The sequence below is a fragment of the Rhinopithecus bieti genome, unplaced genomic scaffold (assembly GCF_001698545.2).
Source record: "Rhinopithecus bieti isolate Rb0 unplaced genomic scaffold, ASM169854v2 scaffold_12086, whole genome shotgun sequence".
Taxonomy (NCBI): domain Eukaryota; kingdom Metazoa; phylum Chordata; class Mammalia; order Primates; family Cercopithecidae; genus Rhinopithecus; species Rhinopithecus bieti.
Window position 1 is genome coordinate 3,093,085 of NW_016807466.1, and position 16,776 is coordinate 3,109,860.

A 16,776-nucleotide genomic window follows, 5' to 3' on the forward strand; every position below is an offset into this window, starting at 1 on the left:
GGAGGATGGGTGGAAGTCCCCGACTTTGCCTGCAGCGTGGGATTTCAGAGCTTGGTTCTCGTCCTCAGAAGGGGCTCCCCCAGGGCCTGGGCCGGGGTGGGCCCTGGTATCTCTGGGTTCCTGTCCCAGCTGCAGAGTTCCCCAGCCAGAGCCCACAGGGCCAGTCACATCCTGTTTCTCTTTTAGGCACCTCCTTTTGGGACCCAGCGCCCCAGATAGATATCCTGCTATTCATTTAGTCTATGGTGGGTGTGGGGTGGAATATTTAGGTAAAACTTCACAAACAGCTAGACTTGAGGTTGGCCTTGAAGAACAGTACGTATGCCAACAGGTGGAGAGAAGAGGGGTGGAGATGGTGTTTGCTGTGCACTGGCTGCATTTGTGGATCCAGACAAAGGCCTCCATGCATCTATGCCCTTTGCAGTGAGGCTCTGCTGCTCCTCTCCACCTTCTGGATCTTGGGTGGCCTCAATACTTGCTTTAGCAGGGAGAAATGCAGCAGAAGTGATGATGTACCAGTCCTGAGCCTAAGCCACGAGAGGCCTTGCAGGCTGCAACTGCCACCTCAGTGTACTTAAGCCTGGGCTAGCCTCTTGGAGCATAAGAGGCCACATGGAACAGAGCCAAGCTAGCCCAGGTGTCCCAGCTGAGGACCTGGACAAGTGGGAGAGCTCAACCTAAACCCTGTCTGCCAGCTCACCACAGATGCAGACACATGGGTGAGGCCAGCCAAGGTCAGAACTGCCCTGCTGAAGGAAATGCATACTCTTAAGCCACTGGACTTGGTGGTTTGTTGAGCATCACTGAGACCACAGGTAACAGAGACAGTGAAGGTAAAGAGAATGGAGAGGCAAACTCGCAGAGGAGGGACAGTGTGGGGGTGCCTGGGAGGGTGAGCAGCCCAGAATTTCTGATTCATACGGGCCTGATGGCAACCCCAAGTTCCCTCAAGCTAGGAGGCCTGAAGCCTGTGTGGCCAGTGACCTGCCCGCTGCAGAATGATGGATTAAGCGCATGTCTGATAACCGGATTGGCCACCAGACTGCTGGTTGGATGTCTGCCAGGTTCCCTCACAAGCAGGCCTGCCTGATATGTTTTCTCAGCCTGTTTTTTCCTATTTGCCACAGCCCAGGCCTTTGAAACTCCTATCACAAGACCGCTTCCACTTCCCCCGTGGATCCTGGTGAAGTTCCTCTCATAGAACAGCGTTTTCTTGATGTTGAGCAATAACTCACAGAAACTCCTGGAACCTGCCTCTCAGCCATGCGCACTGGCGCAGCCCTGCTGTGTGGCCTTAGGCGCCCCTCTCCTGCCCCCGGGCCTCCCTCTACTGCGTGACGGGCCACATGGCCATGCCTGCTGCTCTGTGCCTGTCTCCTCATCTGTGAAATGAGGACACAGCCATGGACTTCATGGCAGGGGGCGGGGGGAGGGTGGTGGCGAAGGGGACTACTGTGTGTGGTTTGGATTCCTCTTGGCTTAAAAACGGCTTCCATCCCCAACTCCCCAGCTCCCCGTCTCCACCCAGGCCATTTGACCGATCTTGACGATCTTGTTGAAAATAACAGTGGTTTCCAAAGCAAATCCAAGTCTTGTGCGGCTCTGGGCTGAGGGTCCCACGCTTTTCACCCAGACCTATAATCATCACAGATGTTTAGAGGAGATCGTAAGTATAGAGCTGCATGCTTTAATTCTGCTGACCCAGGCCCCCGCCCTCCTCCCTCCTGGGTACCGGGCTGCCTCCCAGGCTGGCGGGGCTGGTGTCTCTGTCTCCTCCTAACACTCCTGAGATTTGCAGCGACGCCAGGCGCGGCGCTGACCCAGGAGGTGGGGTGTTTAGAACCCGCCCCCCGGGCTCCCCCAGGAGCTTTGAGTTTAGTAAAGGCAGCAGTCAGTTCCCTGGTAGGCTCAGGGAGGGACTCCCGGCTCAGTCCTCAGCCCCCAACCCCCACTCTCCAATTTCCTTCCCAGCCTGATGACCCGCTCTGCGGGAAAACCTGCGGCGAAAGGCACCGCCCCAGAGCAGGGTCTGGAGTGGCAGGACCGGCAGCCAATGAAGGTGAAGGCCGAGCGTTACATCATCACCGTGGTCTCCCATTGGTTGACATTCTAGGCTTCCTGACTCCGCCTCCCAGCCTTGACAATGGGCCTCTCTGGGCCTCTCTGCTCCCCAGGCTTCTGCACCCTAGTGCAAGCGTTGCCGAGAAGGCCACTGTCGGGCAGAGTGCTGGGCTAGGCGGCAGCCCGAAGTCTGGGCTGAGCCACTTACTAGAGGTGAAGCATGGTGTTGCCAGGCGTCATCTTCCTCAACTGCAAGAGGAGAGGGTTCCAGCTGTCAATCTTGGGTTCTGCTACAGTTCATCCACCACCACACACTCGCCCATGAACGTCTTCCTTGCAGGCCAGGGGACCCTGGCCGGTCAGGTGTCTGGTCTGCCATGGGCTCCTTTTCCTCCCCAGAGCCTGGCAGGAAGTGAGCATATGGAATGGTTAATGTTAACTGATGTTTTCTAAAGAGCAGACACTGGGCTAAGCCTTATACATTGTTTGCTTCATGTCCTAAATATTAGCCCGCCACGCAGCCCTAATTGTTCAGAGACAAGCACTGACTCTCAGAGAGCTTGGCCAGGCTGAGGGGGATAGTCAGGATTCAAACCCAGGCGACTGGCTCTAGACCCCTTCAACTGATGCCACGGGAATGGGTGGGGGACACCAGCCTCGCCACTGTGACTCGTTTGAGCTCTCAGCCCAGCGTGTATCCTGGTGGGAGCCATCCCCGACTGGCTCGGCAGCTCCAGGCTATTCGGAGGAACAGTCTTCAGAGAGCCTGGGTGCTGAGGGGAAAAGTTGTTGCTGACATTTGACAAGTTTGGTCCTGTGATGTCAGAAAGGATTTCAGCTCTTCTGCCACCCCAGGGATGGTGGCAAGTAAATCACAGTGAGCTGGCTTATGTCAGGTCGACTGTGGAATTTGATGCTAGCTCATTGCTACCTCCTCTTCCTTGCCTGCCTCTCTCGCTCTCTCAGCTCTAGTTTGAGATCGGCACAGATTCCCTGGGTGATTTTTGAGAAAATTGCCTCCTCTTTAGGACTTGGCATCCTGAACCTGCATCAGGAAAGGGTGGCGACAGATACTCTCACACCCAGGGAGACTGCAAGGCCTACCCTCCACTCTCCACCTGAGTTCTCTGGCATCGAGACTCGTGCCCTACAGTTTTGGGCCCTTGAGGTGATGTCCCAGTGGGACCAGGGTGAGGGTGCAGGTATCTGAGAGCGTAGTAGGACCAGAACCTCTAACCTTAGGGAGGCTTCCTGGGAGCCAAGCTTGGTGACTTAGAATGTGAATGTCTGACTCATATCCCACTACTTTTGGTGGGTGCTGCAGAGGACAATTGAGAGAGATTCAACTCTGAAGAGTGGTCTTGTGGAAGAGGCAGCTGGCTCGTTCAGTGTGGCACTGGCAGCCTCCGTAAGGTTCCCAGGTAGAAGTTTCTGGCAGGTGGATTTCAGCTGTGTTTAAGGAAGATCTTTGAAGTTGTCAGAATGAGCTGTCTTGTGATAGTGAGCTCTCTGTCTGCAGAGGCATGCAAGCAGGGCACTTTCAGTTATGCATTCAAGCTGACCTACGCAAGGCACTGTGCTGAGTGCTGGGTGCAGAGGAGAACAAGACCCAGTGGGGAAACAGGCACTTGCAATGCTGCTGTGAGTGTGAGCAGAGGTCAGCATGTGGCATCTGGAGCACAGGGAGGGAGTCCTGAAGGCTGTGTTGAGGATGAGGATACAGCTCTTTGCTGAGCCTTATGGTGAACCAGAAGTTTACCAGGCAGACAGGGGCTGGGGAGACGACTGGCATTTGTCCATTCAGGTTATGTTTTCCGAATTATATACAGAAGGACATGTTGCAGAAGAAATTTCAAGTACAGTGAAGAATAAGACTGGGGGACTTTTACATTCAGCGTGGCCTTCACTGTGGGTGATCTGAATTGATCCCTGTATACAGGTGCTTCTGGGGTGACACTTTCCCTGCTCCATGGAGCTCCGGGAGGAGCGCGGACCACCCCCTTCTTTGCAGGCCTGTCTGTGGGGTGCCACTCCTCCTCCCACCTCCCCACTGCACAGGCAGCCCATCAGTGTCCGTGAGCTGCTCCAGAAGGATGCAGCTCTGAGGAGGCTCTGGGAGCGGGGAGCGGCGTATCCTAGCAACCTCTGAGGCTGGCATCTGCAGGGCTAGGCCCAGACTCAAGGCTCTTTCTAATTCACCAGCCTTCCCTTAATGATAAGCTTTCCCACACAGATGTGGGGGTGGGGAGGAAGAGGGGAGAAGTGGGCAGGAAGTGTTGCCTCCAACCCCATCACAGAGCAGGTCAATCCTCGCCCACAATACTGCCAGGGATGGGGGAAGGAGGGAGGGCAAAGTGAGTCCCTTAACTGAATATGCCACTTGTCCATCACCATGGCCAGTTTATCACCGTTTAGAGGACAATGAATCCAGGCAGTGATCATCAATGATAACTAACATCATAAAAAGATAGATGGCTGGACATGATGTTCCTTCTGATGAAAGGTCACAACACCTACTGAAAAATCAAACCTGAATCAGATCAAGCCTCTGGAGGTAACCCTCAGCTACAGGAATTGGAGAACCGGGGGGCATGTTAATACGTCAAGGTGTTTAAACCTCACCACAGGGAGGCGGCCAGATTTCATCTCAGGCAAAGAATTACAGGTTTCATCAACAACGTGGAAGGAAAAAGAATAAAAGAAAAAAAAACAAAACATAAGGAGAATTTATAGATTAACAGAAGCTTAAGAGAAATATCAGCCAATTACAACATATGGACTTTGGATTCTGATTCTTGCGAACAAACTACACAACAGTGACAATAAAAATGAGAAGTATTCACGAGGCAATTGGGGAAATTTGAACGCTGACTGGATACTTAACCTCAAGGAATCATTTTTAATTTTTGAGCAATGTGAAAATGGTATTTGAGATTATGCTTAAAAAGAGTCCTAACTGTTGAGGGATTCATACAGAAATATTTGTTGATGAATTAATGAGGCCAGGCACAGTGGCTCACACTTGTAATCCTAGCACTTTGGGAGGCCAAGGCAGGCAGATCACCTGAGGCCAGGAGTTAAAGACTGGCTTGGCCAACATGGCAAAACCTCGTCTCTACCAAAAATACAAAAATTAGCCGAGCATGGTAGCACATTCCTGTAGTCCCAGCTACTCAGGAGGCTGAGGTATGAGAATTGCTTGAACCCAGATGGAACCTGTTCCCAGCTACTCGGGAGGCTGAGGCGTGAGAACTGCTTGAATCCAGATGGAGGAAGTTGCAGTGAGTGGAGATTGCGCCACTGCACTCCAGCCTGGGCGGCAGGGCAAGACTCTGTCTCAAATAATAATAATAACAATAACAATAATAATAATATGTCTGGGATGTGTTTTAAAATAATCCGTTGCAGAGAGAAGAGGGAAGTAAAGGTTTAGATGAAACAAGATTTGCTGTGAGCTGACTGATCACTGTGGTAGCTGGGTGATGACGGGTACGTGGGGGTCATGATACTATACTATTAATTTGAGTCTTACAAACTTGCGATTATTTGACCATTTTTGACTTTCAAAATGATTTAATGTGGTGCAAACCAATCCTTTGGTGTATGCTGGAAATTTTTTCACAACAAAGCATTCTTTTCAAGAAAAAGGTGAAGGGCAAACCTGCTTTTTCAGGAGGCTCTGCCCAGGAAAGAGGTACCCGAGACTCTCACTAAAATCTGTAGGGCTGTCATTAAAAAAGCCAAAAATGACTCTCAGAGGCAGCTGTAACTTGCATGCATTATTTCTGTTCAGCTAATAATAACAGTAATAGCAATAATGATGATAATAATAATAATTTACTGGTCGCTGTCAGCAAATGCTGAGCAACATGCCTGGATATGTTGGAACTGCAGAAGATGGCTTCATTAATGTCTTGGTTGCTCAATAAGGAACAATAAAAAGTTAAAGGAATCCAAACAAGCAGTAGACCAGGCATCGAATGGAAATTCTTCTTGCTTGCAGAAGGCAGCACCCAGGGTCATTCCTGGAGCATAAACGATCCGTGCAGAACATGGGCTAGAAGACCCCACAGTGGGGCAGAAGCAGATCCTGGACTGGGATCCCAGCAGTGAGAAGACCCGGACATCAACCCTATTTCATTCTGTGGCCTCTGCAAATCTCCAAACTTGTGGAGCTGTAGTTGCAAGCTCAGACTTGTGGTTTCCTGTACCTGGAGGAGGCCCAGGTCATTCTCTTAAGTCCCTTGTCTATTTCCTGTTTTTATCTGGATGCTGAGTGAACTATTTGATCCAACAATAAAACTAACAAGGTTTTATTTATTTTTAATGTCTTCTCTTTGCTGAACGCTGTGCTGGGCGCTGTAGTTGACATAGTTTTTGTCTTAACAGCTCATGAATCAACTCCCAGCTCCACATTTTATAGCTTTAGACAAGCATTTAAGCACCACTTGGGCCTGTTTCCTTACCTGCAAAGTGGGGATAATGACAGTTAATAGCTACTTCATTGTGACTTTGTGAGGATTAAATAAGATAAGGCAGATAAACTACTTAATAGGGTCTGGCACATTGTAAGCCTCAATAAATGGCAGCTATTTTGTATTATTATTATTATTATATAAAACCATGAGTGTTTAACAATGAATATATAGTAAACAGTGATTCTGAATGATGTATGATGTGAGATATCCTCAAGGACTGGTGTCACAGGGAAGTCTTACACTAGGCCTTGAAGGATAAGACCAGAAACTGCTAGATGCTCCCCATTACTGACTCTCCCCATTTCCTTTAATAACGAAGCTGAGACTACATTTCTTAGCCTCCCTTGCTGCTAGATATGGCCACATGATTAACTTCTGGCCGACGAAATGGATGCATAGGTGTTATGTGGAACTACTGGAAAGGCTGCTTAAAAGGAACTGGTTGAGTGGGAAAGAGAATCCCTTTGTCCCATTTCTTTCTACTGCTGGTCTGGAATCCTGACGTGATGGCTTGAGCCCCAGCATCCATGTTGGGGCATGAGTTAAGGGTTTTTTAATAAGACCTTGCATATAAAAATATGCACCAGGGATGATGGAGCATGATGGGAGCCTGGGTTTCTGGTGACAGTGTGGAGTCACTATAATGTCCTTATCTCCTTATATTTGGGTATGAGAGTAGTAAGCTATCTTGTTGAAGTCCCCCTTTTCGCTGTTAAATGCAGCCAAGCTTACTCTCAGGGACGGTATTGAAAATATTTAACAACCAGAATGGCACAGACACTGATGAGGAAGGGTTTAGGGTAGCAGAAGGCTTAGAACCACAGATATTTACCAACCAGTGTGGAAGTATTTTAATATTTTAGCAACCAGCTTAGTCATATCAATGCAAAACAGCTGAGAACCAGCTGAATACTAGCCCTGCCTAACCTTAACGAATACAATCAATAATATTTGGGAATAGCTAAAAAAAACCAAGAAGATGGCCATTCAGGCCATGAGTACAACCTGAGTGAAGGTTTAGAGGGTGAATGAAGCTCCATGAGTTGATGTACAATGAGAACTGGAGATCAGCCTGACTTGATGGGAAGGTTCTCTTGAGTATGTGTATGTGAGTATGTGTAGATTATAAGAGGGGCTGGAAGATATCATTGGAAATAACACCAAAGAGGTTATTTAAATAAACCAGATTGCGGAAGCCTGTGAGGATCTGAGGCAATAAGGAGCATTTGTGGGCTTTTGGGTGAGTGAGCGAGCGGATGAGCCCTGGGAGTGAGGAATTTTGGCTTTGCAGTGCCAGGTGGTATTTCAGTTACCCTGCAGTGTAACAAGCCATTCCTATTAGCCAAAGAAATCACAAGGCCACTCAGATTCAAGAGGGAGCAGGCATAGGTGCCATCTCCCAATGGGAGGAGTGTCAAGGCCACATCGCAGCAAATCTCGTGGATGGGACTGCTGCAGCCATCCTTGGAAATGACAACCTGGCACAGGCGGTGTCCCTCCTCGCTGGCACCTGTCTTTTTCTTTTCTTTTCTTTTCTTTCTTTTTTTTTTTTTTTTTGAGACAGAGTCTTACTCTGTCACCCAGATTTGAGTGCAGTGGTGTAATCTTGGCTCACTGTAACCTCTGCCTCCTTGGTTCAAGCAATTCTCGTGCCTCAGCCTCCCGAGTAGCTGGGATTACAGGTGTGTGCAACCATGCCTGGCGAATTTTTCTATTTTTAGTAGAGATGGGGTTTTGCCATGTTGGCCAGGCTGGTCTTGAACTCCTGGCCTCAAGTGATCCACCCACCTCAGCCTCCCAAAGTGCTGAGATTACAGGCGTGAGCCACTGCGCCCTGCCACCTGTCTTGTTAAGAAGCCCCTCGGAGTGGGTGCTTTCTCTTTCTTAGCAGTTCCAGTCTGCTCAGAAGTATGAGGAGGCTCTCACTGTCTTCTAAATGGGATATGCAGTGTGCACCGAAATTATTTATGGAAACCAACTCTGTCTTTGGTGGAAAACGTCCAGAAAAAGCATAAGCACTGAGGTAATTAGCTAAAATAATTGAAATGAAGGGAATAGTTCAGACTCTTTAAGTATGACTTGAAAATGAAGAGACATGGATTCCTTTTTTTTGAGAAGGAGTCTTTCTCTGTCACCCAGGCTGGAGTGCAGTGGCACAATCTGGGTTCACTGCAACCTCTGCCTCCTGGATTCAAGTGTTTCACCTGCCTCATCCTCCCAAGTAGCTGGACTACAGGCGCCTGCCACCACGCCCGGATCATTTTTTGTATTTTTAGTAGAGACAGGGTTTCACCATGTTGGCCAGGATAGTCTCGAACTCCAGAGCTTGCGATCCACCCGCCTCGGCCTCCTAAGTGCTGGGATTACAGGCGTGAGCCACCGTGACCAGCCGAGATATGGATTTTTTTTTTTCAGTGAGAGGTGATATAATCCCCATCACTATCCCAAATGGGAAATGGAGTCATTCAGTTAGCAAAATCTTCCGAGTGCCCACTAGATGCCAAGCATCGTGCTAGGTCCAGGTTGAAGATCAAGGTGACCTGCCTCCTACCTGCAAGCTGCTGAAACTTAGCAACGGAAATGACCAAAAAACGTGGACAATGATGTGCTAAGTGCTCTGATGGAAGGCAAAAGGTAAGGTGTCTGGGAAGGTGGGAAGGATTGGGCTCAAGGAAGCCACCTTGAGCTGAGTTTTGGAGAAGGAGACTAGTGTACCAGGAACTCAGGGGCACAGCAGGGCAAGGACCTTCCAGGCAACCCTGGCAGCTTCCTGAGGCTGGATCTTCTCAACCACGGCTGAATGTTGATCTGTCACACAGGCCCAAAGGAGAGCTGGAGAGAGACAGACAGATACACACACACACATGCATACACACACACACACACAGAGAGAGAGAGAGAGAGAGAGAGAGAGAGAGAGAGAGAGATTGTCTCTTATTATAACCTCAAGATAAACAAGTCAGAAACACACCAGCGACCAATCATATGGCAATATAAGGCCATTCCATGAAGGGTCAGCAGCGCCCCCAGATCTCCGTAAGCCCAGAGAGAATCATCCAATCATATTTAGGGCAGTTCTGGGCCATCTGCTTTTAAAATAATCTTTTGGATCTATTGTTTGAAGGAGGCACACTTTAAAGAACACTATATCTTAAAGAAAAGTCGATTATCCTTACCTAAGTTTACAAAGGACCTTTTACACATACACTTTGTTTTCTTTTCTTTTCTTTTTTTTTTCCCCTGCATCTTCTTAGAGCAAGAAAGGAATACACATATACTTTTTATTTTATTTTGTTTTATATTTATTTATTTATTTAGAGACAGAATCTCTCTCTGTTTCCCAGGCTGGAGTGTAGAGATGGGCTCTCCCTATGTTGCCCATGCTGGTCTCAAACTCCTGGCCTCAAGCGATCCTCCCTCCTCAGCCTCCCAAAGCACTAGGGTTACAGATGTGAGCCACTGTGTTAATGCATTTAATCCTCACAACACCACTCTAGGTGGAGGTATTCCTGTGAGTCCCATTTTAGGATGAGGAGCCAAAGGCACTGAGAGTGGTTGAGAAACTGAACTCACACTGAGATCCCTGCTGGAACCAGGAGCCCAATGGGCCCCACCCCCTGCATTCCTGCATGATTTTTCCTCTGCGATGCCTCCTGTCTCAGTCTCCTCCTCTCCATTCCTTTAACCCTGTTCCAGGTCACACCATTTCATGTCTCCTGCATCCTCCTTTCCCTCAGCTGCTCCCCTCCCATCCACTTCCCGCTATGCCACCAGGGATCTTAATGAAAGTCAAGTGTGGTCCTGTCCCTGAACCTTCTTACCAGCGCCCATATGTAGCCTCAGGATCAAGTGCAGACTCTCCTCCTTGGTATCCTAGGCCGATGCCATTTGGCCCCAACCACGTCTCCCTCCTAATCTCTCACCACCCTGTGTGCACCAAATGTGCTAGGCTGCCGTGCCTCTGAGCTTCTACTGTCCCCACAAAGAGCCCAATTATGAATCTAGGCCTTTGCAATGCTGTTCCTTCTTTCTAGAATGTTCTTTTCTTCTTGAATTTGCCAAATTCTTAGTTCCTCAAGACGAGGCTCAGAAGCCGCCACCCTGTGCCTCCCCTCTCGGCTTCCCCAGCCTCCCCGCTCTCTGCTCCTGGGGTTGGAGTTTTCCTGCAGACGGAATCCCTTCCCACACGGCCTTGTTGTTGGCTCTCTACTTGCATATCTCCCTCCCTAGACCAGGAGCAATTTTAGGTCAGGACAGATCTTACCCATTACCATGGGACCCAGAAGTGGGGCTGAGCCCTCACACTGGCATATCAGGAGGAGGGGGGCCTAGATTCTATGGCCAGCTCTGCCCCTGGCTAACTTTAGAGCCTGATCAGTGCCTTGCCTTTCTGTGAGAGGAGAGCATTTGTTCAGTCAGTGGTTTTGGACCCTGGGAACCTTGCAATTAATACTGATGTCCAAGAACCATCCACAGTGATCCTGACTCAATTGCTCCCAGGCGATTCTAATATGCCCCCAGGGTTGAAAACCACTCTGAGTGCTTCCCCAGCCTTGATGTGCACACAAGTCCCCCGGGCCTTGTCTAAGAGTCATTTCTGGTGCAGTAGGTCTGGGGTGGGGCTGGCGTGTCTGCATTTCTCACAAGCTCCCAGGTGATGACGGTGCTGCTGGCCCACTGACCACCAGTGGAGTAGAAAGGACTTAGCCAATCTCTCCCATCCCAATGCCACTGAGATGGGAAGAGGAGACCTGGAGGCCTGCAGTTCAAGAAGGAGGGAAAGAGGGGTGGAGGGAAGTAGTGAGGATGAGGACGTGGTCATACCTGAGTAGGGTGTGGGCAAGCAGCTACCCCCAGGGCGAGAGGCAGGAAGAGCAGTGTGGCCCCTGCCCTGTTCATTCACAACCTCCCCACTCCCTCCCAGCTGCTTAGGATTTCAGTCCTCATCAGGCCATCATTCCCATTCCAGCATCTGACTCTCATGGTCCTGGACAATGGGCCACATAATGACTTGTCTTTTGCAAGATCAATTTCATTCTGTTATTTACTAATTGCTTAGTTATTATTTTGATGGACAGAACAAGGCACCCAGCCCTCTGGGCTCCTGTGAAACAAACTGACTTCTAGCTCACACCACTTGGATAGATAATAGATCCTCCCATTGGAAAGCCCAGGCAGGTGTATGAGGACTCCTTGTTCCCTGTGCCCCTTGCTCCTGAGGACAGATCCTGTATTAGTCCGTTCTCACGCTGCTAATAAAGACATACCTGAGACTAGGTAATTTATAAAGGAAAGAGGTTTAATTGAGTCACATTTCTGCATGGCTGGGGAGGCCTCAGGAAACTTATGGTTATGGCAGAAGGGGAAGCAAACACGTCCTTCTTCACATGGTGGCATCAAGCAGAAGTACCCAGAAAAAGGGGGACAAGCCCCTTATAAAACCATCAGATCTCATGAGAACTCACTATCACGAGAACAACAGCATGGGGGTAACCACCCCCATGATTCAATTACCTCCCACCGGGTCCCTCCCACGATACGTGGGGATTATGGGAACTACAACTCGAAATGAGATTTGGGTGGAAACACAGCCGAACCACATCAGACCCCCTTCGCCTTACGTCAGGTGGGCTTTCGTGGAGTAGCTACCCCATCTGGTAACCTCTGTAGCTGAGGTCAGAGCTCTTCCTTGGGGATCCTGATTGCTAAGGGGGCAGATGCCCTGAGCTCCAGCAGGGGAGAGGGAGGGAGACTGGCTCGGGAAAAGAGCTATCCAAGCCAGAGGGAAGCAGACAAACAGAGAAAAGGCTCATCCAAGGCCAGACTTCCCCTGTCCCCGCCACTGTCTTATGGGATCTTCATGTCTACTGGCATTATTATTGCCTCCACCATCAGGCTCGGGGCTCCAGCAGCATCTGAATTTGATTCATCTCTCTCATCCCAGGAGCCAGCGTACAGCTTGACAGAGTCAGTGAGGTCCTGTACATCCCACAGGAAAATGACCAAGGGCTAGAATTCTAGTAGCTGTACCCAGCCTGGCATTTGCCACTCATCCACCACGCATGTGATGTGTTTGACTCTTGCTCCCAGTAACTCACATTTACAACGGATACTTCTTATGCTAGGTTATACTCTGGTGTGTTGTTTATTCATAGCCAGTATTTCCACTTGATGAGATCCTATGGGATTTTGCAACTTATGTAACAAACTTTTAGGCAGCATTTGCTATGAGTTGAATACCATTTTAGGTGTTTACTTATCGAGTCCTTGTAATGGTCCTGTGAAGTAAGTATAATCATTATCCGCATTTTATGGAAAGCTGAAGCACAGAGAGATGAAGTAAACCTGCCAGGAAGTGAGGAGGTGGGATTCAAACCCAGGCTCCCTAGTTCCTGGGCCTGTGCCATCGCCCTCAGCTAAGCTGCCTCTCCTGGGTTTTCTCATTTCCAACCATTCTCTCTTTTTTGGATGTTGTGTGCCTGCCTTGATCATTGTAAAGTAGTCTCCAAACTTTTTGTTTGTTTTTTTGGTTTTGTTTTGTTTTTGAGATGGAGTCTTGCTCTGTCGCCCAGGCTGGGGTGCAGTGGCCGGATCTCAGCTCACTGGAAGCTCTGCCTCCCGGGTTCACACCATTCTCCTGCCTCAGCCTCCTGAGTAGCTGGGACTACAGGCGCCCGCCACTGCGCCCGGCTAATGTTTTGTATTTTTTTTTTTTTAGTAGAGACGGGGGTTTCACCGTGTTAGCCAGAATGGTCTTGATCTCCTGACCCTGTGATCCACCCGCCTCGGCCTCCCAAAGTGCTGGGATTACAGGCGTGAGCCACTGCGCCCAGCCCCCTCTCCAAACTTTTTGATCATACACTCCATCAGTAAACATTTTGGAGCATGTTTTCCTCCAACATATGTATGGAATGCTGGCAAATTATATACAAGCACCACTGTCAGAAATTAATATCTCTCTCTTTTTTTTTTTTTTTTTTTTTTTTTTTGTTGAGATAGAGTCTCGCTCTGTCGCCCAGGCTGGAGTGCAGTGGCTGGATCTCAGCTCACTGCAAGCTCCGCCTCCCGGGTTTACGCCATTCTCCTGCCTCAGCCTCCGGAGTAGCTGGGACTACAGGCGGCCGCCACCTCGCCCGGCTAGTTTTTTGTATTTTAGTAGAGATGGGGTTTCACCGTGTTAGCCAGGATGGTCTCGATCTCCTGACCTCGTGATCCGCCCGTCTCAGCCTCCCAAAGTGCTGGGATTACAGGCTTGAGCCACCGCGCCCGGCCAGAAATTAATATCTCAAGGCTTGGTATGCATTTAGTGCAATGATGGAAATAAATCCACATTTCAAATAGTCTCCTTGAGAATCTCAAATTCAAGGGCAGGAAATTGCTGCAGATTTGTCACTGCTTTTATTTCATATTCTGTCATTTGCTTTATTTTTTTTTCTTCTGTGCTTAAACAACTAGTACTGTCTTCACTTCGTAGGCCCTTTGCAGGAGTCCTTTTAAGTCATCTATCCAGTAGGTGAGGGCTGATTTAATGAAGAGTAGATAGTTTGCAAACCCAGTTTCCTGGACAAACTTGAACTGCACTAATGGTAGAAGCTCATTAACCCTTTCACACTATGGCCACCTGACCCAGGATTACCTTAATATTAATTTGTAAATTAAATATGAGTAAATCCTCATTTCTTTCCTAATTTTACACAAATATATGAATAAAATTCTAATATTATCTTCCTGCCCCTGGGGTGCACAGGCCCCCAATGACAGACTATTTCTTTGCCCTTCTCATGTTTATTAGCATAATTTCTATGGGTTTCAGGGGTTGTTACACGTGATGCAACCATTTTCACACAGATGAAACCCTTGGGTAATCAAATAAACATTTTTAAATAGCCACAGAAAATTATTTGATTAAGTAAATACATGCTCAGGAACACAAACAATTCTCAGAAACACTTTTATGTGCGTTGTTAAGTTCCAAACAAGTGATCCATGTTTAGTATGACACATGGTACAAATTCTAAGCTTGATTTTAACAGATTGAATAAACAAATGCTCCAAAGGGCTTAACAATTCCTTCAAGCAGTTCCCACTTCCCTGTGGCTCGGTGGATCATTTACAAGGTAAGAGGCCTGGGTCTTAGGTGAGCTTGGATGCTTGAGTGATCATCCACTGGAGCAATTATGTGATTAGTGGGACCAGCTGCACTTGTATCTCCCAAATAACCCTTTTAAGCAGAGAGATTTAATAGGGGAAGTGCCTGAGTCTCAGAGAGACTAAAGCCCATACTGATAGTTAATGGTGGAGCTGGATTTAAAAATCAGGTCTTTGCTAGCTGGCACAGCATACCAAGCAAACTCTTTATTTTTTTGGTGTATTAGGCAGCTATTGCCATGACAGTGCTGAGTAACAAGCCACCCCCAGACCCGGTGGCTTAAAACAGCAATCCTTTTTGATTACATTCACAGGTGTGCAGGCCAATTGCACTTGAGCTCGGCTGACCTGGTTTCCAGATGCCAGGCCCTGGGCTCCAGGCCCCAGATTGCTGGTTGGGTTACAGTCTGCTTTCCATATCACTCACCCTCTGTGGTCCAGCAACTACCTGGGGCATGTGGTCTGCCCCACTGATCTCATTCTAAGGCTCAGACTGAAGTCGTATTCTCCCTCGGTGATCAATGGAGGCCCAGGCTGGTCAAGTACATTTTTTTTCTTCAACTTTTAAGTTCTGGGGTCCTGGTGCAGAGATGTGACAGGTTTTTTACATAGGTAAGCATGTGTCATGTTGGTTTGCCTGCATAGGATCACCCATCACCCAGGTATTAAGCCCCAGTATCCTTAGTTATTCTTCTTGATGCTCTTCCTCTACCCCCTGTTCAACATAGGCCTAGTGCTGTGTTATCCACCACCTCCCCATGCATCCATGTGTTCTCATTGTTCGCTCCCACTTATAGTGGAGACAATGCAGTGTTTTCTCTTCCTGTGTTAGTTTGCTGAGGATAATGGCTTCTGCTCCATTCATGTCCCTGCAAAGGACATGATCTCATTCCTTTTTATGGCTGCATAGTATTCCATGGTATTACATTTTGTTTATCCAGTCTATCATGATGGGCATTTGGGTGGATTCCATGTCTTTGCTATTATGAGTAGTGCTGCAGTGAACATATGTGTGCATCTATCTTTGTAGTAGAATGATTTCTATTCCTTTGGGTATATATCCAGTGATGGGATTGCTGGGTCAAATGCTATTTCTGCTTCTAGATCTTCGAGAATTTGCCACACTGTCTTCCACAATGGTTGAACTAATTTACGTTCCCACTAACAGTATAAAAGCGTTCCTTTTTCTCTGCAACTCACCAGGATCTGTTGTCTCTTGACTTTTTGATAATCACCATTCTGACTGGTATGAGATGATATCTTATTGTGCTTTTGATTTCCATTTCTCTAATAATCAGTGATGTTGAGCTTTTTTTTCATGTATTTATTGGCCACATGAATGTCTTCTTTTGCAAAAATGTCTGTTCATGTCATTTCCCCACTTATTAATGGGGTTGGTTTTTTTTTTCTTGTAAATTTGTTTAAGTTCCTTGCAGACTCTGGACATTAGACCTTTGTCAGATGGATAGATTGCAGAAATTTTCTCCCATTCTGTAGGCTGCTTGTTCACTCTGATGATAGTTTCTTTTGCTGTGCAGAAGCTCTTTAGTTTAATCATATGACATTTGTCAATGTTTGCTTTTGTTGCAATTGCTTCTAGCATTTTTGTCATGAAATCTTTGTACCTATGTCTTGAATGGTATTGCCTAGATTTTCTCCCTGGGTTTTTATAGCTTTGGGTTTTACATATAAGTTTTTAATTAATCCATCTTGAGTTAATTTTTGTATAAGGTGAAAGGAAGGGGTCCAGTTTCAATTTTCTGCATATGGCCAGCCAGTTCTCCCAGCACTATTTATTACATAGGAAATCCTTTCCTTATTGCTTGTTTTTGTCAGATTTGTTGAAGATCAGATGGTTGTAGGTGTGTGGTCTTATTTCTGAGTTCTCTATTCTGTTCCATTGGTCTATGTGTCTGTTTTTGTACTAGTACCATGCTGTTTTGCTTACTGTAGCCTTGCAGTATAGTTTGAAGTCTGGTAATGTGATGCCTCCAGCTTCATTCTTCTTTTGCTTAGGATTGTCTTGGCTATTCACTCTTTTTTTGTTCCATATGAATTTTAATATAACTTATTCTAATTTTGCGAAGAA

The 16,776-nt window shown here is 47.7% G+C and overlaps 1 long non-coding RNA gene across 1 annotated transcript; it reads left to right on the top strand.

The window, feature by feature from the left end:
- Positions 1-2,705: 2,705 nt before the first annotated feature.
- Positions 2,706-6,376, top strand: LOC108535897 (uncharacterized). Its single transcript, XR_001887355.1, has 3 exons — positions 2,706-3,718; positions 3,891-4,615; positions 6,065-6,376. It is a non-coding gene; the product is annotated as an uncharacterized LOC108535897 (long non-coding RNA).
- The last annotated feature ends 10,400 nt before the right edge of the window (positions 6,377-16,776 follow it).